Source organism: Ambystoma mexicanum, chromosome 4q, assembly GCF_040938575.1.
Source record: "Ambystoma mexicanum isolate Mex_15411 chromosome 4q, UKY_AmexF1_1, whole genome shotgun sequence".
Lineage (NCBI taxonomy): Eukaryota > Metazoa > Chordata > Amphibia > Caudata > Ambystomatidae > Ambystoma > Ambystoma mexicanum.
The window spans coordinates 1,062,914,680-1,062,942,298 of NC_090928.1; positions in this window are offsets into that span (position 1 = coordinate 1,062,914,680).

Consider the following 27,619-nt stretch of genomic DNA (forward strand, 5'->3'; position numbering starts at 1 on the left):
TTCTGCATGACATCTATCGGTTACATGGCCTTCCGGAAAAGATAATTTCAGACCGTGGCTCCCAGTTCATCTCTTCTTTTTGGAGTAAGGTGTGTGGCCATCTAGGAATTCATAGAGCTCTAAGCTCGGGTTATCACCCACAGACCAATGGGCTCACCGAAAGGACTAATCAGACGTTGGAGGAGTACCTCCGCTGTTTTGCTAACGCTACTCAGTCCAACTGGAAGGCTGGGTTAGACCTTGCTGAAGTATCCTATAACAATACTGTTCATGCCTCCATTGGGGTCAGCCCATTCTTCTGCTCAACTGGCCAACATCCCAAAGTGCTGCCCTTCCATCCCGTACCCACCAGTACTGTTCCATCTGCTGATGCCCTGGTCTCAAGCATCCAACAGAAACACGAGTTGGCACGCAAGATCCTGAGAGAAACCAAGGATCGGATGAAGGCTCAGGCGGACAGGAAGAGGAGTGTGGAACCAGATTTTCAAGTCGGGGACAAGGTTTGGTTATCCTCTAGGAACCTGCCGCTTTGCAATTTGCCTACCAAACTGGCTCCCCGTTATTTTGGTCGTTCACTATTACCAAGCGGCTGTCCTCAGTAGCATTCCGTCTCCAGTTACCCCCCTCTTGGCATGTACACCCAGTTTTCCATGTCTCCTTGTTGAAACCTTATGTTGTCGATACCTACGGCCGCTCCTGCCCTCGCCCAACATCAGTCATTGTGCACGGTGTCCCGGAATTTGAGGTTCAAGAGTTCTGCGATGCTCGTTATCGCAGGGGGGTGCTCCACTATTTGGTGGATTGGAAAGGGTACCCAGCTTGTGATCGTACTTGGAAACCACATCGACATGTTCACGCTCCCCGCTTGGTGCGTGAGTTCTATAGACAGTTTCCTTGGAAACCCGGGGCCCCGGGCCTTCCTGGGAGGGGGCATAGTGTCACGCCACATTGGAGACCGGGGTCCGCCGCGCCCGCTCGTCCCTTCACCACCTGGCGAGTCTACCCGCGCTTCCGCGCTTGGGGGCTCGCCAGAGGGAGAGCGTTGGGTGTCGGGGCCGGAGGGCTATGGCGCATGCGCGGAAGACCTCTGTCTCGGTTCCGCGCATGCGCCGTGGACTGGACTCGAGCCCTAGGAAGGGCTTGCCTTCCAGGACTCGCTTTGGATACGCCGGCGCCCGGAGGTTAAGCGGCTTGCGTTCCAAGCCTCACGGGCGCCGGCGACCCATAAAAGGAGCCGCAGTTCGAGGCAAGTCGCGTCTCAACGCGGTTTGCTTCGTTCTGCGAGCTTCCTACCTGGGCTGCCTGCCACTCACCTGAGCCCGCTCTGGGCTGCCTGCTACCTTACCTGAATTCCTCCCTGGGCCTGCAGTCTACCTTACCTGAGTTCCTCCCTGGGGCTGCCTGCTCTGGGCTGCCTGCTACTTTTACCTGAATTCCTCCCTGGGCCTGCAGTCTACCTTACCTGAGTTCCTCCCTGGGGCTGCCTGCTACCTTACCTGAATTCCTCCCTGGGCCTGCAGTCTACCTTACCTGAGTTCCTCCCTGGGGCTGCCTGCTACCTTACCTGAGTTCCTCCCTGGGCCTGCAGCATATCTTACCAGAATTTCTCCCTGGGCCTGCCAGCTTACCTTACCTGAATTTCTCCCTGGGCCTGCCAGCTTACCTTACCTGGGTTCTCCCTGGGCTTGCCAGCTTACCTTACCTGGGTTCTCCCTGGGCTGCCAGCTTATCTTACCTGGGATCTCCCTGGGCCTGCCAGCTTACCTTACCTGGGTTCTCCCTGGGCCAGTCAGATTACCTTACCTGGGTTCTCCCTGGGCCTGCCAGCTTACCATACTTGGGTTCCCCTGGCTCTACCAACAACTTACCAGAATAAACTCAGGATTTGCCGGCATACTTTTACCTGGACCTCCCTGGGTCTGCCAGCATACACTGACCAAGGTCCCCAGCAATTGCTGCCCTAGAGTAACCTTTCGGGCTCCTTCAGTTAGATCTCCTGCTCAGCCTTGGTTCCTTCCTTTCCTGTCCGGCCTTACCCTCTTCATCCGTTCCTGTGGACCAAGAATATACCTGCCACGCCGGAATCTTAGACCTCCGCTTCAGTTCACGTACTTTGGACTTTATTCCAACGGACTCCATCCCAGCCCGTGATCTGCAACAAGACCGTAGCCTCTCCTGCCTGTGCTTGCACAGTCCCTTCGTCACGTTAATCAGGAGAGTGCTTTCGGTGACATTGGGAATCGGCCAATCCTCCACCCAGTATAAGTTTTTGGGTGGCTGAGAGGCTGGTCTCTCGTGCCACAAGCTTATCTTTCGACTGGATACAGACTGGCGACCTCGGCAAGATCAAAGACCAAGAAACCAGGTACGCAGCCCTCTCGTGCTTCCCAACTTGACAACAGGCTAGGATGTCGAATAATCACCGAAGAGAAATGGAGTGCCCAAGGATGAATCCAGCCTGATATGGGTGAATAATAAACAGCATGCAGGGGGGTAAGCGGAGGGCAAGCACCTTAGCAAATATCTTAACATCACAGTTTATGTGGGAAAGGGGGTGGTATGAGCTGCACTGCGTAGCTGGTTTATTGGATTTTAGCATTACTGACATAACCGCCTTGCAGAGTGAGGAGGGGAAGTTTCCCGACCACACAACCCTCCTACCAGACAGCGACCAACCTAGGGACTAGGTGAGCCTTGTAGTGTTTATAAAATTTGGCAGTGAGACCGTCGGTACCGGGGGTCTGACCAGCCGATAGGAAGTTTATGGCCGCCAGGATCTCTTCGCTCGTCATTAGGCGAAAAAGAGTCTCTCTGGTCTCAGATGATAGTACAGAGAGCGAGAGGCCGTCGAGAAATGAGTCAACATCTACCATAGGAGCAGAGTCTGAGTTTGCATACAATGTTTTGTTGAAAATTCGAAATTCCTCGTTGCTCTCCTGAACAGAGCGGGCGAGGGTACCGTCCGCTCTCTTGATCGCTGGGATATGGGATACACCCCTTTCATAATGGACTAGCCTAGCTAATAGTTTGCCTGAGCGTTCCCCCTTTCCATACTGCCGGGCGGCCTGAGGAACGTCGAGGAACTTTCGTTCCCAGTCTGCATGAGTCCTGAAGGCATCCAGCGCAGAGCCTAAGGCCTCCTTCGACTCCTCTAAAGTCATCATTAAAATCTACCTAAATGGCACTGTCATGGTCCATGGCCCTCAGGCCAATCTCCTCCTCTTTGATAGACGCTTCCCTCGCCTCGTCAATTTCCTCTCATCTCCTGCTGTCCCCTCCTCCCCCCCCCTTGGCTACCCTGCCCTCTCTCTCTCTCTCTCCTCCTCCTCTGCCCCTCCTAGGGCTCTTTCTCCTCCGCATGGTGTACCTCTGATCTGGAGCACTCCCCGGAAGGTTTTTAAGGCGGGCAACCTTCTTCATATTGCCACTCTCAACTCTCGCTCTGCTGTCAAACACTCCTCTGACATCTGCCACCTCCTTGAAGAACTAGACCTCGATGTCCTTGGTCTTAATGAGTCATGGTTCACGGCCAGCTCTGTCACAAGCTTTGACACTCTCTTTCCTGATGGCTACAAGATCCTCTCAGCACCTAGATCCTACCGGTCCGGTGGGGGGGAGTAGCCCTGATCTTTCCTGAGTGTATTCCTGCCTCTATCATTCCCTCTGAGACCTACACCTCTTTTGAATGCCTTGTCTGTAGGCTTTCTCTCTCACCTACCCATTCTCTTACTGTGGTTACCATCTACCGGCCTCCTGGTCAAATCACCTAATTTCTCTCTGAGTGGGCAGACCTCTCCTCCTCCCTCCTGGCCTCTACCACACAACTCCTCCTCTGTGACCTCAATATACATTTAGACTCTCCTTGCTCCTCCTCTGTACTCATCCGTGACCTCTGCGACTCCCTCTCCCTGTCCATCCTCCCCTCTGGCCCGACTCACTCTGCAGGGCACACACTCAATGTCTTCATCTCCTATGACCTCCCCCTCTCCATCCCTCTGACCACTCCTCTCTCCTAGAGCGATCACTCCCTCCTCTCCTCTCCTCTCCTCTCATCTTTCCCTCTCTTCCCCCCCAAGCCAAGCCTACTCCAACACTGCCACCTACCTTCTCGGGCATCCAGCCCATGAAGCGTGTGTCAGTTGACGCTTTTGCCGCCACTTTCTCTCCCCCCCTCCACCTTTGGCTGTCTCACATCCTGACACAGCCCTGTCTCTGCTCTACTCTTCAATTTCTGATACGATTGATGCTCTTGCCCCTGTCATGAGGATCCGTTTGAAGTCCAAACCCAAGTGCAATTCCTAGTATGACTCTGACCTAGCTACACTTAAACATAAATGTAGGGCGGTTGCGAGGAAATGGAGGACTTCCTGTTCATCCTCTGACAAACTGGCCTGTCGCCTGCTACAAAGGCAATACCGACTCTCGGTCCTCACCAAGAAGAGAGTGCATATTCATCGAACAACTCGGCCGAACTCTTTAAAATCTGCAAGGAGCTGGCCAACCCTGCTGCAGTCTAACCCCTCCTGTTGCCTCCCAGGCTCTTTGCAATGCCCATGCCTCTCACTTCATTTCTAAAACCCAGGACATCATGTCCACCCACACCACCCACCTTTCTCTCCCCTCTCCATCTGTGCTTGCTGACCCTCCTTTAGCCCCCCCCCCAACATTCTTCTCGTCTTTTCCTCTTTTCTCCACTGACAAGGTCGCTAGACAAGTCCGATCTATGAAAGCCTCGTCAAAACAGGTTCATCCCTGTTCCTCTAAAAATATCAAGGACCACATTGACAACCTCGCTCCGGCCCTTGCAAATTTTTGCAACCACTCCTTTGCCTCGGGATCCTTCCACTCCACTCTGAAGCACTCCTTTGTGCATTTTCTTTTCATTCTTTTCAAGAAACCCACAGCTGATCCTTTTTGTCCAGCTAACTATCGCCCAATTTCAATTACTCCGTTTCTGGGCAAACTCCTGGAAAAGTCGGCCGTCTCTCAGCTTAAACCTTCATTCCAATTCTGTTGGCTGTCTCCATGACCACCAGTCTGGCTTCAGAGCTGCCAGAAGCACGGAAACTGCTCTCTTGAACATCCGTGAAGATCTTCTCTCCAACCTTGACTCTAACATTCCCTCTGTCCTCATCATCCTCAATCTCTCTTCTGCCTTCGACACGGTCAACCGTCTCTGTGAAAACCTGGGTATCACTGATCAGGCTCTGGCCTGGCTGACCTCTTTCCTCTCAGATCGACCCACCCAGATCCAACTTGGGTCCTTCGTTTGATCTATCTTCCTCTCTACCTGTGATGTTCCCCAGGGGTCTAACCTCTTGCCCTGGCTTTTCAACCAATACCTGGCAACTCTCCCCCACTGCATTGCCACTTTCTGCCCAAATTTCCAGTGCTACGCTGACGACACAACTCATTTTCAGGCTGCCCTCTGCCACCTCCTCTCCCTCTCTCATCTCTGATTGCCTAACTGCCATTCAAGATTGGTGTGCCACCAATGATCTTTGTCTGAATGCCAGCAAGACGGAGATCCTCCACATTGGCACACCTTCACTATCCTTTCCCCTCACTCTCTGGCCGGCCTCCCTTGGCTTTCCTCCTACCCCCGTCTGCGAGGCTAAGAACCTCAGGGTCATCTTTGTCTCCACCCTTTCCTTCTCCGCCCACATCTCTGAGGTCTCTAAAAAGTCAAATTTCCTACTGCACCTCCTCAGAGGTATTCTGCCTTTCCTCTCCTTCCCCCAGAAGCTCAGGGTATCCCAAACCCTATTGTAACAGCCTCTTTCTAAATCTACCTGCCTCTACTCTCCGCCCTCCACAACTAATCCAGAACAGGACTGCAAGACTTGTCCTTGGCCTCAAGCCCTGGGATCGTATCTCTCCAGCTCTGAAATCTCTCCATTGGCTCCCAGTGGATGCAAGGATTCAATTCAAAACCCTCTGCATTGTCCACAAGGCTTTCTGGGGCCTGGGTCCAAAATACCTTCAGCTATCCCTCCGCAAATACCTCCCCTCTCGAGCTCTTCGCTCCTCTACCTCCAACTCCCTCAGGGTACGTTGTTTTTCAAATAAACGAGCTGGAGGTAGATCTCTGTCTTCGGCTGGGGTCTCCCTCTGGAACAGCCTCCCTGCCACTCTAAAACTTGAGGGGAACCATCTCCGGTTCCAGAAGCACCTCAAGACCTTCCTCTTCTCTTCTGCCTTTGCTCCCCCTCTCCCCTGCTCATCTGTTCTCTCTTGGCACTGTGCACCTGGCCACCCTCTGTCCTCCGGGCCCAGGTACCTGCTCACCCTGCCACCCTCCCGCACTGCCTCCAGGCCACCCCTTGCACTGGGGTCTGTATCTGTCCACATGCAGCCCCCCCCCCTTTTTCTTCCTGCACTTATCAGACCTACGCTGTCTGCTGCCTTAAACCTAGCACTTGCAAATTGCTGGCTGCACTACCACTGTTTGTTGCCTTTATTATTTATTTATTGTTATTTATCTGTTTCTCCTCTGCTTCGCACTTTCCACTTCTCCCCCCTTCCATGCACTTTTCCCCTCCCCCTCTCACATGCACTTGCGCGTTCTCAAAGTCGCTGGGCCTAGCAAGAACGCTGTTTTGTTCTCCCCTGTTCCCCTTCCTTGCCTTGTCGCGCTCTGACACACTTGTGTACGAGCGCAATAGAAATAAAATATCAATATCAATAGTAGTAGTTGTCGGGTTCGGGGCATGCTGCACCTCAAGCCGTGTGAGGAGAAGTTCACTATCCCCAATGGCTCTACAGATGGATCCCAGGATGCCAGATTCTTTTTCCATGGCTATCCTGCTCATACAGACTTTAAAGGAATCCCAGAGGGTGGCTTGGGTGTCAACCGTGCTGGTGTTACAATTGAAATAGCCCTTGATAGCTTCTCCTAGCTCTGATTAAAAAACCGGGTCATGTGGGGTGCTGGATTTCAGCCTCCAGGATTGTGTGCTAGCACCCCCTTCGCCCCAGAGCAGCGTGACAGTCAACGGGGAGTGATCCAAGATGGTCATCGGTAAGATAGATGCCTGTTCGACGCATCTGTTGAGTGCGTCTGACACTAGCCACCTGTCGATACGAGAGTGTGAGTCATGGACCGATGAGTAAAAGGAGAATTCTCGCAAGTTAGTATATAGCAGACCCCAGGCATCAGTCAGCTTCAGTGAGTCCTCCGTCTCTATGATGATCTTGGCCGCCTTAGATAGCTGGCGTGCCCTAATGCCGGATCGGTCAAGGTCCGTATCCACTATAGTGTTAAAGTCGTCCCCACCCCAGAGATGCAGGACCAGAGGAAACCCAGATTGTAAGGAAGAAAGTTGGGAGTAAAAATCTGGCTCATCGATGTTCGGGGCTGTACACGTTAAGTAAAACCACTTCCCGACCTAGTAGTGAGCCGAACAGTAGGACAAAATGTCCCTGAGTGTCTATGTCAGTCACTTTCAGGGTGAACTTGATGGATTTATGTATTAAGGTCATTACCACACAGCTCTGGGTAGAGTAGGAAGTTTAATAGCGCTAGGGGCCCCATGACTTGGCGAACCCTTCACATCCCCCCGATAACGCATGCGTTTCTTGCAGATAGAGAACCTTAACTCTGTGTCGCTCCACGTAGAGCTGCAATTTCCTCTTTAACAGGATTGCCCAATCCCCTGACATTCCAACTCACACATAACAGGCGCTCATCTGCCATCTAGATGGTAGGCCCATGGCCACACTGTCACCACCTGAGAGAGAGGAAAATATTTTGATTGATTAGTGGACCCCAACAGTGGATCGCAATGTCGCACCAAGTGCAAGCCAAGCAGATTTTATACTTTTCTCCCCATCCCTCCTCACCCAATGCCCACCCCTCTCCCAACCAGAGGGGTGACACCCTTCACACCCCTCAACCGATAAGTACAACAGTTGCAACCTTGCATCAGGGGCCGTGTGGGGGCTGCAGCCCAGCCTACTTCCCAATGGAGTAACATGATAATATGGATACGTGGTGCAAGCCTGGCTTGATATCAAGTGTTTATACATTGCAGTGGCACAAGGCAGTGTGCAGGCCGAAGCACGATAGGAGGACAAAAGTAAAGCTTGTTAAAGTAACCTTGGAACAATAAGGTATTTTGAACAGCAACAACGACAGAGAAGCCAGGGAAGTTCTCTTACAAAAATTTCGAAGCTTCTTCCGGAATGGTGAAGAAGAAGAATTTCTCATTGTGTTTCGACCCTGAGCTTGGTTGGGTACATCATGGAGAATTTTACTCCAAGGTCACAAAGTTTTTTCTCAACTAACAAAAAGGATCTCTGTTCATTCTGGACTGCCATTGAAAAGTCAGGGTACAGATGGATTCTACAGGAGCCTAGTATTAAATCTCCTTTAGCTCTGTCCACTCTCAACAGTGCATCTCTATCCCGGCAGTTGAGAACTCAGGCAATTATAGGCTGTGGGGGGCTCCCGGTCTGGGCTTGGGTGCCAGGGAGCAGGGTGCCTGATTTGCGAATGTTTGGGGCTCTTCAGAAGAGTTAACAGTGTTTGCTCCACTAATTCCTCCATGGAGCCCACGTGATTATTTTCAGGAACGCCTATAATGCATACATTATTACGCCTCGAGTGGGTTTCCAGGTCTTAATTCTTCCTGCTGATGGTCTGGACCAGTCTAGTGAGTGATGAAACATCTGCCCTCAATGCCGAAATATCGTCTTCAGCTGACCCAACCCTGGTCTCACCATCCGTGACCCTGGCATCGGTTTTCTCTATTCGGAATTTGATTGCGCTGATGGTGCTGCTCATATCATCCAGCTTGGATTGAAGGGCTGTGAAGCCCTCCCGCATATAGTCCATCATGCATGTCAGTTCTGTGGGTTCCTCCGATGCCGAGGGTTCTGCACTATCACCCTCAGTGCCTCCCTGGATCTTAGGTGCAGCTTTGGCGTAGATATTGATTGCGCTCTGCTTCTTACGTTCAGTTTAGCCATGGTAGATTGAGCGTGAACCCGGGGGTGGGGGCACTGGAGGCAGGCAAGGGGGGCCCCTCAGGTATCAGTAGGATGAAGTTGTCTCACTGGGAAGCTGTAGAGTGTGCCTGTCACAGTGTTTTTGCTGGAGTAGGGGAGAGTATTCCAGCAGGTTCTTGTTTGTGGGCTCAGGCACTAGTGAATAAGGTAGAGGGGTCTAGGCACTGTTGGACCAGCTGAGATAGACTGGGGCCTCAAGGCCAAGGGCGTGGGTAGCGAAGGTGAGGCCAATATGGGCGGTTGCACGCACCTCCGAGACCAGTAGTCTACTTATAATGCCACATGAGATGGGGGTTCCCCTAGCAAAGGTAAAGACAGTTGGCCCACTCTCAAGGCTAACATTTTTGGGAATTGAGATTGATTCAGAGGAAGGAATAACAAGAGACAAAGTGAAGAACCTAAAGGACACTATCAAGGGATTGAAGGGCAGGATCAAGGCGACATTGAGGGAGCAAGTCATTGGCAGGGATATAGAATTTAGCTGGTAGGGTTATCCCAGCGGGCAGGGTGTTCACCAGGAGCATTGAGCTAAAGACAGTGGGACTGCAACATTCAAACCAAAACGTCCGTCTGGGTGCAGAACTAAAGGAGGATTTGAAGATGTGGGATGATTTCCTGAATAGGTTTAATGGGGTTCTACTATGGAGGGAGTAGTGGGCAAGTAGTGAAAGTATGAGTCTTTTTACAGACGTATAAGGCGCTCACAGGTTTGGTGCAATAGTCGGGAATTAATGGTGTGGGCACGCATGGCCAGCATCATGGCATGAAGAGGGCGTAACCCGAGACATCACACTGCTGGAGTTGTTTCCCATCGTGGTGGCATTTCGGCTATGGGAGACGTCACTGGCCAATAAAGGGGTTATTCTGTGGTCAGATAACCTAGCAGTAGTACAGACCATAAACCACGGGACCTCTAGCAACTTAGGGGCATTTTGGTTGCTCGGGGAGCTTGCAACGAGCTTGCTCACATTAAACTCTGAAGTAAGAGTGAGACACGTACTGGGTGTAAGGAACGTAGAAGTTGAATCTCTCTCTCGTTTACAGTTGGGAAGGTTTTCGGGAGAGCAGACCAAAGGCAAACGAGAGGATGACCCCATTCACGGGGCAAAGGGGGGGCACGATTGGGAAAATGTGAGTACACTGATCAGCACAGCATTAGCGCCAGACACAGGAAGGCGATACAAAGCGTTTTGGGAGCGATTTCTGGCTTTCAAGGAAGGTTTCCTGGAGCAGCATCAGGGGGATACCCAGTGCGCGCCTTTATTGGGTGGGGCTGCCAGACTCAGAAAACCAGAGCCTGGGTATCTTACCGCCTAGCAGCAATAGCCCAATACCACAAACTGGGAGGTCAGCCTGACCCCACTAAGGAACATTATGTCACGATGGCTATGAAGGGTTGGGCTAAACGCACAGAGAAGAAAGTCGATCCCAGGCGCCCTCTAGACATTTTGAAACTCCACAGGTTGATAGGAATACTGCCAGAGACATGCCGGAGCGATTGGGAGGTGGTACTGTTCACGGCAGCATTCACCTTGGCCTTCTTTGGGGAGTTCAGAGTGAGCAAGTTGATTCCAGAGAATAAGGAGGGCTGGAAGATGTCATTGTGAAGGATCGGAGGAGGTGTCTGTACTCCTGCTCTCTATATGGTAGAGGAGAGGCACAGAGGACCCCAGCCAAGATTCTCAATTACAGTAGCAAAAGACGAGCAATCAAGGCCTAGCTTCTCAGGAGGTGATGCGGGCTGGTTCTTAAGTACAGTGTAGTCCACAAGCTCCCACAAAGGAATGTCTACACAATATGTTAGTTAAAACAGTCTATATAAATAAGGTTCAAGGTTATATACACAATCACGATAATACACTTTGTGCTCCGACAATTCTAAAATGGTAAATATATACAGTTCTAGGTGTTACCACGATTACTCTGATTCCATTAAAATGCATCAACTGTACTTAGTTCAAATAGCATATGAATCAATACAGAAAAACAATATCAACCATAGACTTAGGAGGAAGACAAGTTGGTTAGACAATTGGCAGAATATTGAGCCCCTACCACTAGGCACAGTTCTGTATGAGGATCCCCCCACCTGGGCAACCTGTAAATGAAGATGCACTACAAGCCCAGTCCATACATTGTCTATTAGAGTCTTATCTTCTTCTATAGTTCTGAAACCCAAATGTGTTGTAGAGTTCTTCGTCAGGGAATCAATGGGCCCTTCTTTAATGCACTCCCTTTTAGGCAGGAGCTACGGGTCATCGAACTTCCGAGATGAAGAAAAAGGTGACTGGTGATTGTCGAGGGATCAGCTTCGATCTTCGCGGTGCTCAATGACGAAATCTTGTGAACGTCCTATGAAGAAGAGGCCTGCTGTGTACCTCGGCTACGAGTGTTCGTTGCCGCAAAGAGTCAGTGAAGAACATTTGCTCAGCAAGGGTGTCGAGTTGTCGGCGTCTGGCATCGACAAACAGTACGTGACCACAGCTGGCTTCAGTAGCTTCATCACCATCTCTGAGGTCTTCGGGTGGCGGGAAACCCACCGGCGGATTCTCCTCGGTTGTCAACAACCTTGACTTTCTCCGGCAGGATGAAGGCGGTCGACGGTGATGAACAGGGGAGTCCTTGGATCAAATGTTCTTAGGAAAAGGAGCACGCGGCTCCGGTCCGTGACGGCAGCCATCAATGGTGGACGGCTGTCCGGGGCTTCTCTTCGTTCGTCTCAGTGGTCCCCTTCTCCGGTCGGCAGCCTTTCATAGGTCTGTCTACCAGGGAGCACTGGCAAAGATCAGCTGGTGCACGATGGTCCCTCGTAGCTCGGGAAGAGGTCTCCTAGCAAGATCCTCTCTTGGATCAGTTCCTTGAAGGCACAGCAGCTTTCAGATTATCAACGCACAGCAGCAGCAGTTCTTCTTCCAGTGGGCTTCAAAGTTAAGCATCAGTTTCAGCTTCAGCTTCTGAAAGATTTCTAGCAGTGAGAGGCCCCCAGATATACTGTTGATCTCCCATTCACTCTGCTGGGTCACACTCAGGCAACCAATCACTCAGAAGGACATTCAGGCAGTCAGTCAGCCAATCAGGCGCACTGTGCATTCAGGCCATTCTTCTCCATCCAGACACACACTACACAGAAAGTGGATTCAGACAAGTACCCAGCCGTTCAGCACTACACACTGCATTCATACCAGTTTCGGCAGGGCTGTCTCAGTCATTTTGTCAACCACCAGATATTAGACACCCCTAACACAGAATGCGTATTCGTCACACACTCCATTCACCCAGATCGCACCCGACAGGCGTACCCAAAACATACAGTCATTGGGAAGGCTCCAGCCAGTCTGGCCTGGACTTCCCCACAACACCATGGGCCTCATTCCGAGTATGGAAGTAGTCATGGCGCTATTTGCGCCATGACTACCTCCTATACTGGGTCCGGGTCCGACCTGGTTCAATGGGGACTTGTCGGTCCATTCCGACCCTGGAGGGACCGGTAAGTCCCCATTGAAAAAGCCATTCTCCATTCCCATTTGAGCCCCCATAGAGCTCAATGGGAATGGGGAAGTAGCTAATAACGGTACTGCAATTTGCGGTAACGTTATTAGCTCGGAAGTCCCTTAACGGGTCCCGTCCATGACGCCTGGTTAGACCAGGCGTTAAGGAAGCGACCCGCTAAGGGACCTCGGAATAGGGCGCAAAGGGATTACCGGCACCAATGTCCTTAACGGTGCCCGGTATCCCTTTGCGCCCTACTCGGAAGGACCCAATAGCCAGTCAGGGGGAAGGGACAGAGCCAGGGCTTCCCGGGACTTCGGGAAAAGTAAGGTAACAGGCAAAAGAAAGCAAGAGGCCACAGGGGCCATCTTGTATCCTATCCTGGAATCCACCAATTCCAATGACAGGGCCTGGGCATCCCAAAATGGAGGACCCCCAGGGCACCTGTCAATTCAGCACAGAGCTGCCACCAGCCTGTACCCTGCTCTGTGGGCCACACACAGGTTCCCAAAAACATACACTAGGAGTACAGGGTCGTACTCCCAGCCATGGGTGCCATAAGGGTATCCCAAGGGTCTGTTCAACAAACCAAATACAGGAGGAGCCCCACCGCCAGGAGTCCCACATGAACTCCTGCGTGGAGAACAAGTCAGAACATACATTACAAGGCAATAAAGGACAAGGATTCAGAGGCCCTGTCCCTCTGATGCATTTCCAGCATCACAGTTGCCCCCCCCCCAGACTGAGGTTAGGGCTCTAATCTCCCACGAGATTGACGCTCTCATGCAGACGGTCAACATACCTTCTGGAAAAGCCATCTGCATTATCATGACTCTTCCCTGGTCTATGCTCTATGGTGAAGTCTAGCCCTTGCAGGCTAATGGACCACCTGGGTAGTTTCAGGTTTTCACCCTTTATCTGCATAAGCCACTTCAGGGGCTTATGGTCTGTTTGGACCTTGAAGGTAGACCCTGTAAGGTAGGGCCTAAAATACCTAAGGCTCCAAACTATACTGAAATATTCCTTTTCAGCAGTAGCCCACCTAAGTTCTCTACCCTTGTGTTGTCTACTGATGAATATGATCGGATGTTCCCTCCCTTCTTGTCGGCGTCTGGAGTCGGCGAACAGGACATGACCACGGCTGGCTTCAGTAATATGCCACATTATCATATCCTCTCAAAAACAGCAGCCATAAGGAGGAAACGGTCCGTTTGTGTGGTGGGTCATTCCTACATGACAAAGGCCAAGGATAAATGGACCCTAGAGATGGAGAGGATGACAGCTAGTGAGTTTCTGATCTGGTGGTATGGGGTGCCCGGGATGAGATGGGCAGCCGGAAGGGCACGTGCAATGGCTGTTGAATAGATATCCGAGGCGCGACTTACTGATGATTCATCTGGGTGGATACGACCTTACAAGCCTGGGCAGAGGGGTTCTAATGAGGGAAATGATGGACACCCTTTAAAAATTGGCTTCCTGGTTGGGAGACACTGAGATCATATGGTCTGAGGTTATACCAAGGCCGTCGAAAAATCAAGAAGGAAGTTAAACGAAGCAATGGCCAAGTTCTACAGGGGCAGAGGTTTCACCCAGGTCATGCACGGTTTGATCAGCCTAAAGTCGCCAGAATATTACGAGAAGTATGGAGTGCACATGTCTATGGCCGGCATGGATTTGTTTTTCTGGAACTTGTTCACAAAGCTGCTGGAGCTATGAGCCAACGATGGGGGGTGCCACGGATAGGCGTGATGTGACCTGGCCTGTCGCATCATCTGCAAAGGACTGCAATCCGGACTGTGGCAAAGGGCCAAAGAAAGGGGGAGAGCCGCGGGAGGCAAAGTGCGAGAAGACGTGGAACGTCTGTTACAAGTCAAAGATGAGCTTGCTGTATCGGAAGATCCAAAAAGACTGCAAACTGGTAATCCCCGAAGGCATGAGAGCGAAAGTCATTGAACTTGCCCATGAGACACACAGGGGCATGGCATCCACAAAACGCATGCTCCGCCAAAAGGTATGGTTTCCCCACATGGACACCTTAGTAGAGGCAGTCCTGAAAGCGTGCCCTACATGCTGCCTCATCACGCCAAACTGCCACCCAGAACCACTGGTCATGTCAGAACTCCCGCAGGGAATATGGGAGGCAGTCGCTGCCGACTTCTTTGGACCCATCGAAGGAGGAAAATACGTGTTGGCCGTGATGGACGAATACTCACGATATCCTGATGTTAGGCTGATATCATCGACCGCCGCCCACCGCGTCATCCCCGCCTTGGACCACGTTAGGTACGCCATACGCCTTGTCGGCGTATGGCGTACCTAAAGTACTCAAGACGGACAATGGACCCCATTTTGCAGGCATCAGTTCGCCCAGTTCGCCGAATACCTAGGATTCCATCATAGGAAGATCACTCCCCTATGGCCCCAAGCTAACGGGATGATTGAGCGATTTATGGCGAATCTCAAGAGAGCCTTACAGATTGCCTAGCTGACGGGACAGCCATACAAACAGGTCCTCAACCAACTCATGAGAGGCTACAAGAGGACTCCTCATAGCACCACAGGGAAGACCCCAGCAGAACTAATGTTTGGGCGGAACACACAAACACGCATCCCCCAGGCCGAGGTGATCAACCCAACCCCCACTCTTGACACAGAGGTGCGGGAGTGGGATGAAGCAGCAAAGCCTGAATGAAAGAATACTCGGACACCCGCAGGCGGGCACAGGCCTCTCGCATAGAAGTAGGAGACGTGGTGGCAGTCAGACAGCCATTGACACACAAGCACACGTCAGTGTTCCGTGAAGAGCCTCTACTTGTCACTCAGAAGAAGGGATCCATGGTCACCGCCCAAGGGTCCGAGGGATCCGTCACAAGGAACTCATCCCACTTCAAAGAACTTCCACAGATGGGGACATGTCAGGTTTCCCTGCCGTCCTGGTAAAGTAGCAGGGAAGAAGCGGGCAGTAGCGAAACACAAGGGTAGGCACGCCCATAATCGCATGCTTTTGCACAAGGATGCGGGCTGCATCCATAAAACTTTCTGCTTACCTGGAACGCAGCCTGGCGCCTGGAAGGTCGCTTGGCAACGCTGGCGTCCTCTACACCGCAGGTTGGCCCACCCTGCGCTGACGGCAGCACGCAATGCAGTCACATGATTCTTCTTTCTTAAGCCCTTCCCCCTGAAGTTGCCGGCGCTTCTGAACAACCTTCGGTGGCGTTACGTACCTTGCTGTTTGGGTTTTTGTAATCTCTTCTTCTTGCCTTCCTCGAATTGACCACGGACCGCTAATAGTTTTGCTTATCTGGATTCTGATTCTGCCTTTTTCGCCTGCACCCTGCCTGACCACGGACCGCTGCTGTTTTGCCTTTGGATTTCGACTCAAACTCTTTGTTGCCTGCATCCTGCCTGATCACGGACCGATTTTGGGGTTATCTTTGAACACGTTTAAGTACCTTGCCGCCTGCACGTTGCCGGACCTGGAAAATTCATAGGATTGTCTTCTGATTTCGTCTACCTTACCTTGCTCTCCTTGCTTCACGGAACTTTGCACAGTGCCTGGAAAATAGGTTGTAATTGCGGACTAAGTACACGGACTAGAGACTTCTGGGTGTACGTTTCGCCATCAAGGAACTTGCCACGCATGTCAGTTGCTCTTGAACTTCGTTTTGGCCGTCGGACAGGAGTCCAATACGGTAAGACTGTTATTCTGCTAATTTGACTTTTTCATGTTTCTGCCTTAGCCAATTTCTAATTCCTGGTTCCCCTCTCTGTGAATTCTTGGCTGCTTATTACTTTATTGGTTACTTTGTGTTTCCTGGTTATACGATATTGACTATTGCCTTGTCTGCAGCTGGGGGTGTACTTCAGCCTACCTTGTATCCAGTTCTACGACGCCAGTGTCATCGGTCTCCTGTCTTTCCATTAATAGACCATTCTGGTTGTGAATTCTAACAAACAGACAGGTACATTATTTGGAAGACTTCTTCGTCTACACTACGAGGCAACTCGCTCCATCTCAAGTATTCAGTAGTTCTGACAGGACACGACATCTGAGTGGGAGAGTACAGGCTCACCTGGACTATGAGTCAGATGATCCTTATCAAGGAGACCAGTGGGAATCAGATGAATCGGAGCCGGATGTTGGAAGCGGAAATGCGGAGAGCGGACCGTCGCCAGGGTGGAGTCAGGCACGACCGCAGAGGGCCCGGAACAGACCTCGCAGATGGATCGAGGAAATGGACTAGAGGCCCACCAGACCGGCTCCTGTTGCGAAGAGTCTGGTAACTGTTTGAAAAGGGGGGAAATGTCACGTTCATGTTGTCATGGTAACGGGGGCGGGAGGAACAAGGGAAGGGAAGTGACGGGGGCGGGGGAAGGAGTTCAGTTCCTGTAAATTGTTGAATAAAGATAGACGCATGAAGACAGAGCTCTGTGTCCGTCCTTTTGTTGCGGCGCCAGCGCTCCCTGTAAAGAGCCCCACTCCAACATCACCATTTGCCCATTTCTTGCTCTGTGTCTGAACCCATGCGTATCGGCTAACCTAATCTTTCTGCCCCGTCGCCTCATTCCACTCCAATGTTTATGTCCCCTGGGCTCACATAGACCTTCACTGTGCAGCAAGCCCTATGCATCTGTGTTTTTTTCACACTCGATCCCCTCCAACCCGTACTCCGGGTCACCCCACACAACACACACAAGACTTGCAACAATCTTCCATCATGCAAAGGCACTTCACCACATAAACATTTTGTGAAATGTAGGCTTCTGCTGGGGATCTCGCCCTGCAACAAGAACATTGCTGTTTCAATTACAGACTGATCATGGGGGCACATTTCATGCAGAAGACGTTACCAGAGATGCCTGACTTTGCTGTGTGACCTCATCCATCCATTAATTCACCAACTACTGCTTCCCTCTCACCCATCACTCGCACTCTGATCTCGGAGTGACTAGACTACAGCCTTTCAGTGTCAGCCGCGACACAAACTAAACAGAGCTCTCCTCCCTCCTGCCACACGTAGCACGCTGTTGTGGGCCTCTGCAGAGCAACCAGGAAATAAATGGGCAATGAGCCCAATTTCCCCTCTCTTCTACCCGAGGACACTGGTGTTAACTGGTTTGCTATGTGAAGACTGTGCTCTGCTTTGACGGAAGTCAGTATCTGCATCCTTCACTCATGAAAGCGTCTAGAGGCGCTTTACTTCGCTTGTGTCCTTGTTTTGTCCTTTCACCTGTCACATTGACGTCGTAATGGTAACGGGGGGCGGGAGGAACAAGGGAAGTGACGGGGCAGGGCGGGGAAGGAGTTCAGTTCCTGTAAATTGTTGAATAAAGATGGACGCATGAAGACAGAGCTCCGTGTCTGTCCTTCTATTGCGGCGCCAGCACTCCCTGTACCGAGCCCCACTCCAACAATGGCGATGAGGAGGGCAGCATAACAGGAAGAGCAGCCCTTGAAGAAGAGTGCGGCAGCCCTCCGCCGCGAATACAGATAAAGTGGTCCGCGCAGAGGCGCAGGCTCGCCAAGCTGGTGCTATCACAGGCGGCCCGGGCTGCGACAGTGAGCACGCGAGAGGAGGGGCCGTGGAAACCCTGCAGCGGCCAAACATACAAGGCACTACACGTGTGCCCCTTCACAATGGCGCGAGCCCCCCCACCCATAATAACACGGCGCACGTGTTGCCACGTGAGAGAACCACATGCTTTTTCAGGCCTGCACGGGGAGAGGGAGACGCACGGCACACGTGTGCAGCCTGTAAAAGGGAATTACACCTTATGGACACACGCAAGGGCCTAAGGCAAAAAGGCCACGGCAAACAAGGTTGCACAAACCCCGGGAGGGGCTGGTGAGACTTACTGATGGTGCTTGTGCCAGTTTTGGCGGCCATCCAACAGTGGTGAGGAGGGAAGCCATGCCCCACCAAGGAGGAAAACTTAGAAGACCCTCATCCAAGCACGCAACACATCCAACGGATGGCGCTCATGCCCCAGAGGCGGCCATCAGAAAGAGGGAGCAACTAGGAATGTGCACAGTCAGTGAGTGACAACCTCCCCTAGCAAAATGTCGGGCCAAGATGACGGGCAAAGAGCACAAGCTCAAGGAAATGGGCCCCCAGCGCCAGTGGCATCCACACCAGACCATGTGCCATATCAACTGCCAGACACCCTGGCAGCCCAGATGTCGGGAGCATACCGCGGATTCCCGGTCAACATTAAAAAAAAGGTCGAGGATGAGCTCCAGAAACTGCTAGAACAGGACATTATCGAAAGGGCCACAGGACCCACCACGTGGGTATCCCCAATTGTCCCAGTCGCCAAAAAGGGATCCAAGGCCATATGACTGTGCGTAGATATGCGACGGCCGAATCAAGGCATCTGACGGGAGAGATAACCTGCGCCCCGCATCACGGACATGATTCATCTACTGAATGGGGCAAAGGTCTTTTCCAAACTCGACCTGCAAAAGGGCTACCACCAGCTAGTATTACACCCCGAGAGGCGGAACATAACAAACTACGTCACGCATGTCGGCCTTTTCAGATTTAAAAGGCTGAGCTTTGGGGTGTCCTCGGCAGCAGAAACATTGCAGGCTGAGGTCCATAACATCATTAAGCACATCCCTAACTGCCTCAATTACTCGGATGACATATTAGTGTTTGGAACAGACGTGAACAAACACAACGAGACCCTAGTGAAAGTATGCAAGGCCCTGCACAACGCCAATCTCACCCTAAACAAGGACAAGTGCGAGTTCCGCAAAAGCACATTAAAGTTCTTCGGACACGTCTTCTCGGAATCATGAAGGACTCCTCACCCGGACAAGGTAGCAGCGCTAAACGACACCTCCACTCCAACCACTGTGTCAGAACTTCGGTCATTTCTGGGCCTGGCCAGTTATTGCAACCGTGTTGGGTGTCTTGGCCCACGTTCAAGTTATTATGCTGCAACACTTGGTGCTGTGGGCTTAGGAAATCCAAGAGGAAGGAAAAGCCCACATTTGCGCCAGAATCCTGGAGAACCGCACAGTTTTGCACACAGCAAAATGGTCCCCTGACCTGCCACCCACCAGTGCGAGCGTGAGGGGCCAGGAGTGCCAGGAGTGAAATGTGTGCCAAAGGAAAAACAGCAGTGCCGTGGCTAAAATAAAAAAGCACGTTGAAATCACCTTTGTTTCTCAGAAATGCAAGCTAAAAATGCCTATTTTAAACATTGCAAGATATTCAAAAATCTCAATGAACACCAGCAGACATTTGGCAGAATGTAGTCTTGTGTGCATACAAAATCTGGAAAGAGAAAGAGCCCAAAACAATGTTTATAACAAAACTGGCTGAGCTGTGGATGTCAGCAGCTGAAGTGAAATTGGACTGAAAGACACTAAAATCTAAATGTTTAAAATAAATGAGTGACCTACTGTTGAGTGTCACATAGTTTGCAACTGTTGAAATATCATAGTTTTGAACTTAGAATCAGCGTTCTAGCTGCATGTATAAAAATGATCAGTTTGATTTGAATGTAGAAAACTGGGTACCAAAGTGACATTTAGCTGAAGGTGGCTTAAAGAGATTGAATTCTGCCTGACAATCACCCCCGACAGGAGTTGAAACTTGATCAGCAGCTGTGTTCCCAGGCCTGGCTGCATTCTGCTGCCCCTGCCAAAAGGAGATGACACCTCTCTGATTGAATTAGGGGAGGAGCACCTGGGGACTACAGGAAACTAAACAAAGCACTTTCCTTGGCCCAGGCAAATGTTAAATTAGGGGAGTCGTAAATGGCTTCCTCTTGGAAGGAATCGGGGAGGGGCACTGCATCTGTGAGCCAGCTGAGCTTGGGGGAAGTGGATAAACCAGAAATTCCACCATGTGCTTTCGAAAACCACACCCCGTTGGGGCCAGAGCATAATTTTAAAAAGATGGATATTTCATAGTGCGGACTTGTAAAAATTATATAAATAACATCATCATTCTTGTGATTTTTCTGTGCACATTTTAAGAGGTGTTAGGACCCTGTGGTATGTTCTTGGGGATAGTAGCGGAAAAAAGGTTGTTACTCCAAATGTATACATGTTAAAAATCTGACACTTTATCATCTGAAACCCATATCCCTGGTGCACATTTGTGTAAAATCTGGAAAGGTTTAGAGGTCGTTATCTGGATGAAAAGGGCAGAATTCTGTCATAAGTGGACACGACATCTTACAAAGACAGGGATCGGACGGTTTGGTGCTAGAGAAAATATGTTAACTGGATGTATAATATTAGAAAAATGGTACATAGATAAATATGTATTTGGATCAGAAATAGATTTGTGTGCAATTTGACAAAGGGAGGATCCTCTGACCATAAACCTACCTCATCACTCTGACTCACACCCCAGTTCCCCCGATCAAGGGAGAGAGGAGGAACTGGCCAATGATAAGTTCAGAGGGTTGGGCATAGAAGATGAGCCGACCCTCCCACTTTCTAAACACATAAAAGGAGACTGTGCAGGACAGGTAGGGACATTCACTTCCCACTTCAAGCTGATTTCTTGCGGAGCGTTTTGCCAGAAGACACCTGATCCAGCACTTAGACTTCAAATCCAGACAGAGACCAGAACTTTGAATTCAGACTTCAGAATTTGTCAGCAGGCCTCAAAATCTTGTGCAAACTGATTCACCCCAGACTTCCAAGGGGCACATCAGAGTAAAACAGCCGGGCTGAGCTGTTTGATTCTGGCCTAAAACCCTGTGCCAGAAACACCCGGAAAGCAGAGCTGTACCCGGAACCAGAGACCAGACTTTTGTGAAGGGCCGAGTGCCAGACCAGCAGAGCAGAGCTGACCCAGACCGCTGTAACCAGAGAACCGGTACTAAAGACCGTCCGTGGTGAGAGAACCGCAGCCAATCCTGACCCGACCCGTGACGAAGTCGCATTCCTGTCCAACATATAGTGTGAGTACCCAGCCAGGACTGTGCAAAACCAATCTCTTAGTTTAAAATAATCTAATTCAAACTATTTAACCTATCTAGAACTACACCATAGAATTGTGTGTGCTTCTGTGACTTTAAAGCTGCAAAATTGTCCTCTGTCATTCTGAGCTTTACTTTTATTTTGAGAATCTACCTTCACAAAAACGGCCGTATCTCGGGAATCGTTTGTCCTAGGAACGAAATTTAGCGCTTCAGTAATTGCGCTCGACGCATGCGACTAAATTGCCACGATTTGACATTTTGCTTCATTTCAGCCACGTGTAAAAATATTTGTCCTTGCTTTCCTTTGCTGAAATTCGTTTGCAACCTGATAATCATTCATAGAGCATTGCTAAAGTGATCCTGAACTTATTTAAAGTAGCTATCACTCACCTTGAACCTCTAGAGGGAATTAAAATAATGTTTAGCGTATTTTTCCCTTCTTTGCATACCACCTTTAAAGTACTTTGCCTGTGTTTAAAATCATCCCTGTTGATCTAAGCTTGCTAGGGGGGAACTGAATTGGGATTGTACTGTGATTGTATTCCTGAAGAACTGTGTGTGTCACTTCCACCTCCTTACATTGCATAGAGGGGGGGGTGAATTGCCAAAAGGGGAAAAGTGATTATATTATGTTTTGCTGAAATCATATCAAGATTATTCCTGTGTTGCTTTTATTCATTGTTGCATCTCCTTGAAACCATAAAGCATTGTCTTATACCCTATTCCCCTGTTCCTAGTCATAAGTCACCAGAACTGTGCTATTGTAGGATTACCATTGTTGATCACTCACTGTCATATGTCTAAGTGTGATATCAATTATTAATTTATTATAAAAGTGCGATATAAATATATATATTGTTTAATTCTCAAATAAACCTTTTAAATTTGCAAAACAAACTTACTTGTTGGCTCAGTGGGGTCAGGGGGATTCTAAGAGAGGGGTGTTATATAAGGGTTGTCATCCAGAGTACACGAACTGGGCATAAAAATATATAATTAAGGGCTTCCCTTGAGCAATCCCAGACAAGGCACTGTTAGATCACCACGCTGTGTTACGCTGTAAAGCACTCCTCAAAGGAATGCTCTAAGGAAACGGTCTGTTTTGCAAAATAAAATACAAACTTCTGTAAGTCAGGAAGGAAATCAAGTTCCAGAATGACGACCTTGGTAGATATCAAAATAGCCAGAGAACACCTCTTACATAAGCTATTTGTGAGAGGTGAGTGGGCTCATCAGGACCAGGTGGTCTGGTTGCAGGCAGTCGCACCCCAGATCACTGAAACAGGGTCAGATATATGGAGAGATCAGGGTCCCTTACATGTGGCCCTGAGTGAACTATATATGGCCCCTAAGGCCAAGGATGAGCACAACAAGATTGCCAGGGTAGTGGCATATTTATATTTACATATGGGAGCCATACATGACAAATGTGCTGAAGGCCAAGATCTGGCAAATAGGCAACTGATGGCATTAGAGAAGGCCCAATCTGACCTGGTCTCTTCTGAGCAGAGGCTGCAGAGGAGCCAGGAGTCAGAAAATGATAGCAGGCAGTATATTATCAAAATAAAGGAGGAAATGGATATCCTGCAACAGGAAAAGTCTGACCAGGATAACATATTTCTGGCATTGCAGAAGGAGTACCAAGAAGGTTTGGACGCCCTACTGCAGAGCCAGAAAAAGCTGGAGCAACAACTGGACTTCAATAGGGCATGCGCAGAGCAGGTAGTCACCCTGCAAACCCACCTAGATAGGGAGAAAAAGGAAAGCAATAAATTGATTTTGAAAGACCTGGACACCCAGGCAGAGTTTGATCAAGAATGCCAGAAAGCTGGTGCCTTTCAAAGGCAGAGGGACGACCTGGCGGCACAGATGCAGGCTCTTAGTCAGGAAAGGGACACCTTAGGCCAGGAAATCTGCCAATTAAAAGAAAAAATTGAAGGAAATCACCTGGCCCTCCAGGGGCTGGGTAACCTCCAAAAAGAGCATCAGAACTTGTTAGAGCACACCAGGAGGGTGGAAGATGCTCTGGCAAGAAAGGAGCAGGCCATTAGGGATGGGACTCAGGATGTAACCCTCCTGCAGAAAAGACTGGCCCAGTACTCCAGGACCAATCAGGATGCACAGAGAGAGAATGAGGATCTCTGTCAGCACAATGATAGGCTCCAGCAACAGGTAGCCAGGCAGGAGAGACTGATAGAGTCTAGTAAGGCCTTGGTTGAGGAACTGAAAGCCCAGGCTCTTGCATTGCAACAAGGAGCAGGGGCTGATAGAGATGAAGTTCGCTGGGAAAGGGAAACACCTGAGCATAACCTCAGGAGCCCTAGTACCAGAGGCCTTCATCTCTCCCAGTCCCTGGACTCTGCCACCCTCATGTCCCCTGGCGCACATGAGCACAGGGCCACAGGGATGGCAGATTACTATCCAGCCAAAAGGATGGGGCTCATAGGCCAGTACCACCCAGGAATGGATGGGTGGGCATCCGGGTATGGGCACCCAAGCGCAGTGCAATTTAGTGGGGAACCCCAGGAGAGTAGGCCCACTAAGGGCATCCTGAAAACCTCTGCCCAGTTAGGTCAGTGGGGGGGTACCCAGCAAATCCTGGTAGCAAGGAGGGATCTGAAGACTCCTCTGAGCATCACAAGACACAGGAGACCAGGTCCCCACATTCTGCCAGCCATTCCCAGGCTCACACAATCCGGGAAAACCTGGAAGATCAGACGGGCACCTCTGGGAGCAGTGCCTCTGAGTCGGAGGATGAATGGACCAGGGTTACCTGAACCAAAAAGGCCAATAAGGCAAAAAGGGCCTTGCTTAAGGACCCCTTAAAACAGATTAAGGCAATCAGGAGTGTCATCATGCCGGATCACAAGAACTCCAAGTATTCTGTGTGGGAACACTTGGAGCTCTTTGAGCAAATGATGGAGATCTTCCATTTGAAGGACAGCAGTAGCTGCATCCAGTACGTCAAATGGACATTCTCCCCAGAATACTCCAGTTTCTTTGCGGGGCTGGAGGACCAAAATCATTCAAGATGGTCCACCTATAGGGTGGCCATCTTGAAACACTTTTCTGTGCATAGAAATCCCCAAGAGGCTCGCAAGGCAGCCTACAATTTGCAATGTGGGGAGGATCAGGCCCCACAAGAATTTGTGCAAGAATTGAAGCGCGCCTTTGCGCAGACCACCAGAAGGGTGCGCACGGACAGCAGAGAATTCATCAACCCATTTTTCCATGCTCTCCCCAAATACATAATGACCCAGCTCATGAGAGATTTTCACGAGCAAGCCACCCGCATCTATGAGGTGCAGAAACCGGTGGAAAGTAAGAATCAGCCCAAAAAACCCAAAACCAACAGCACCCCTGCTGCTGCCAAGGTGGCAGAGGTAAAGGTTGCTCCCATTTTAGATTTGGAGATGGGGGGGCCTAAAAACCTGCCTGCACCGAACAATTCTAAGCCCAGAAGGCCTCGGGCCAGTCACAGACAGGGAGTCAAGGAGGTAATCCCGCAAATGGGGTCCCCTGCTCCCCTGACTATGTAAGTCCCCGCTATAAGGGAAACAGACCAATCCTGGGTTATGTGTGGACTCCTCCAGCCCAAGGGGGGGATCCAGCCAAGCACCTGACCCAGGGAACGTCCCTCCTAACTTCCCACAGGAGGGCAGAAATTCCCCAAACACTGGGCAGAACTTTTTTCCCAGGTGTCCACCCAATTTCCAACCCCAAAACCATCCATCCTTCTTTCCCCAATTCCCTGAGCCCAGACAACCTAATCCGGGAGAGGGGAGGCCAAGGGTGGAGGGGTACCCAAATCTACCCAACCCAGGGTATTACCAGAGAAGGGATAGCTACCCTTCCTGGGATCAGCCCAGGGGAGAAAACCGGATCCCGTATCAGCCTGAGCGGGTTTCCCAGTTCGAGCGCCAGGTTCAGAACATGACACAGGATTTGGCCAGCATGCTGAGGGCCCAACTGAACCCTCAGATGGGCATGCCGGCACAGAATGCCCCAAACTCTGGACCTAGTGCTCCAGAAAAATGACGGGGCATCACCCCGATAACCCACCGGTTCCCAGGGAGGAGGCACAAGGGGAAGGGGGGTGTAAAGCCTTGGAGGAAGCTTCCTTCCCAACTTGTAAACAGCACCTGGAAAACCAGGAACCGGAAACAAAATCTCCTACCCCTGAAAGTCTGCCACCCAAGGAGCAAAGAGGAGGTAGGAGAAACAAAGGACCCAAACAGACCCATTTTGTGGAGGAGGTACAGGTCTTCCAATTTGAGGGAGAGGGATCCCCAGAGGATCCTGGGAAAAGGATCTTCTCCTTCAGAGATGGGGGAACTCCTCCCAAGGAAAAATGGGTCCCAAGAGATTCCAACCCAGACTGGGTAGATGTGGGAATTGAGCTGTCGCCGCCATCATTCTATTCCAGAACCAACAATACCAAAAACCCCTGGTTCAAACCCATCCTGGTGACTGCCTCCAAAAAGGGGGGGGCGGCCCAGAACCGGAACCAGGGGAACCCAAAACCATTTCAAGTTGGCAATTTTTGTTTGCAGATTCCCAAGGCTCTCCACAGAATTCTGCTCAAATTTCTTCTCTCTCAATGTCCAAAACCAGAAGGTTAGCCCACCAGTTGTCCAAAAATGTGCATTATCTGTGCCCCCTTGAGGAGAAGGAGGGAAGATACTATTCCCCGGTACAAGTACAGGGGCAGGGTACAATTTTGGCGCTGGTGGAAACTGGATCTCAAGCTACCCTTCTGTCCAGAAGGGCCTTTGATTAACTGAATGCAGGAAGGGGGGAGAATTATTACCGCATTCCTCTCACCTCTCTTCCTGGACAACTCCAGAACTTTGACGGGAAGCAAATTCACGTCGAGGGGACTGCAGATTTTGACATAAAAATTGGGCGACACAAGGTGAAACACCCGGTCATAGTAGTGACTCCAGAGGGCACCCCTTGTTTACTAGGGAATGACCTCCTGAGAAGGTTGTCACCCCTAATAGATTGCCTAAACAAGGTCCTCTGGACCCAGACTAGCCGACCAATAAAACTAAAACAGAGTGTCAACCATGTTAGTTTAAACGGCACCTGCCACATGGTTGAAAATAAATCTGACCAAGTCGAATTTCACTTCCAGAACAACCAGATTCCAGATGTGACAGTAATAGCAGTAGGACAACAGACTGGTGATGGGGGGTCCTCTCTATTTCTGAAAATCAACCTTCCTTCCAGTTTAAGGTGGTATTCCAGACTGGAAGGAAATATTCTGAAATTCTTTACCAATCCACAATCAGACACTCCCACTCCCATAGTCCAGAAAGATGTGAAATCAGCTCAGAGCCTGGCTGATATTCAGCAGATTGGAGAGCAGTTTTTCATCCCTGTTCAGTTAAATGATGGGAAGGACTCTGTTCTCGCCCGAGTGTGTGTGAACAACGGTAAGAGCTTCATCAGCGAAGCCGTGTTCCGCCATCTCCCAAAAGATCCAGCCATTCTCACATTCAAACTGATAGACAAATGCTCAAAATCTCCATTGGCAACAAGAGCATAGTCCATAATTGTTGGGTCGTGCGAGACGTCACTGCCGCCTTTTACTTAGGCAGTGACATTCTCAATCGCTTTGCCATTAGTTTGGACCTAATAAACTTCAAAGCTTGGTCCCGATTAGCGGATAATCCCATGGGCTTTGATGATCCAGAAAAAGCATTTAGGTCAGCTCAATTGCTACCTTATGCAGTCGAAATTCAGCTTAAAGAGGAAGTCACCATCCCAGAAAGGCCCCGACAATTCTCCCTGGAAGTGAAAGTTAAAAGAGGACAAAAATTGAAAAACCCTGATACTTATATTCATCTAAATGCTTCTCTCCAACAGCAAGGGTTAGGGGTAAACCCAACACCATTAGTCAACATAGAACATGACACCATGCCAATAGAGGTGGATAACAGCGACTTAAAGAGTATTACTCTAGCCGCAGGCACCATTATTGGAATGGCGGTTGATGACCGACATTTCTCCATTGATTTAGGAAATTAACTGTTAGGACTAATCCCCAAGGACTGTTTTGACAGTGACAGTGATGACAATACAACACCAGACAGGATCTTTACTCGGCATGGGGGGAACTTCCTGGGGTACACTTCTTGCCCTTATGGTAAGGAAGACGTGACTTGTG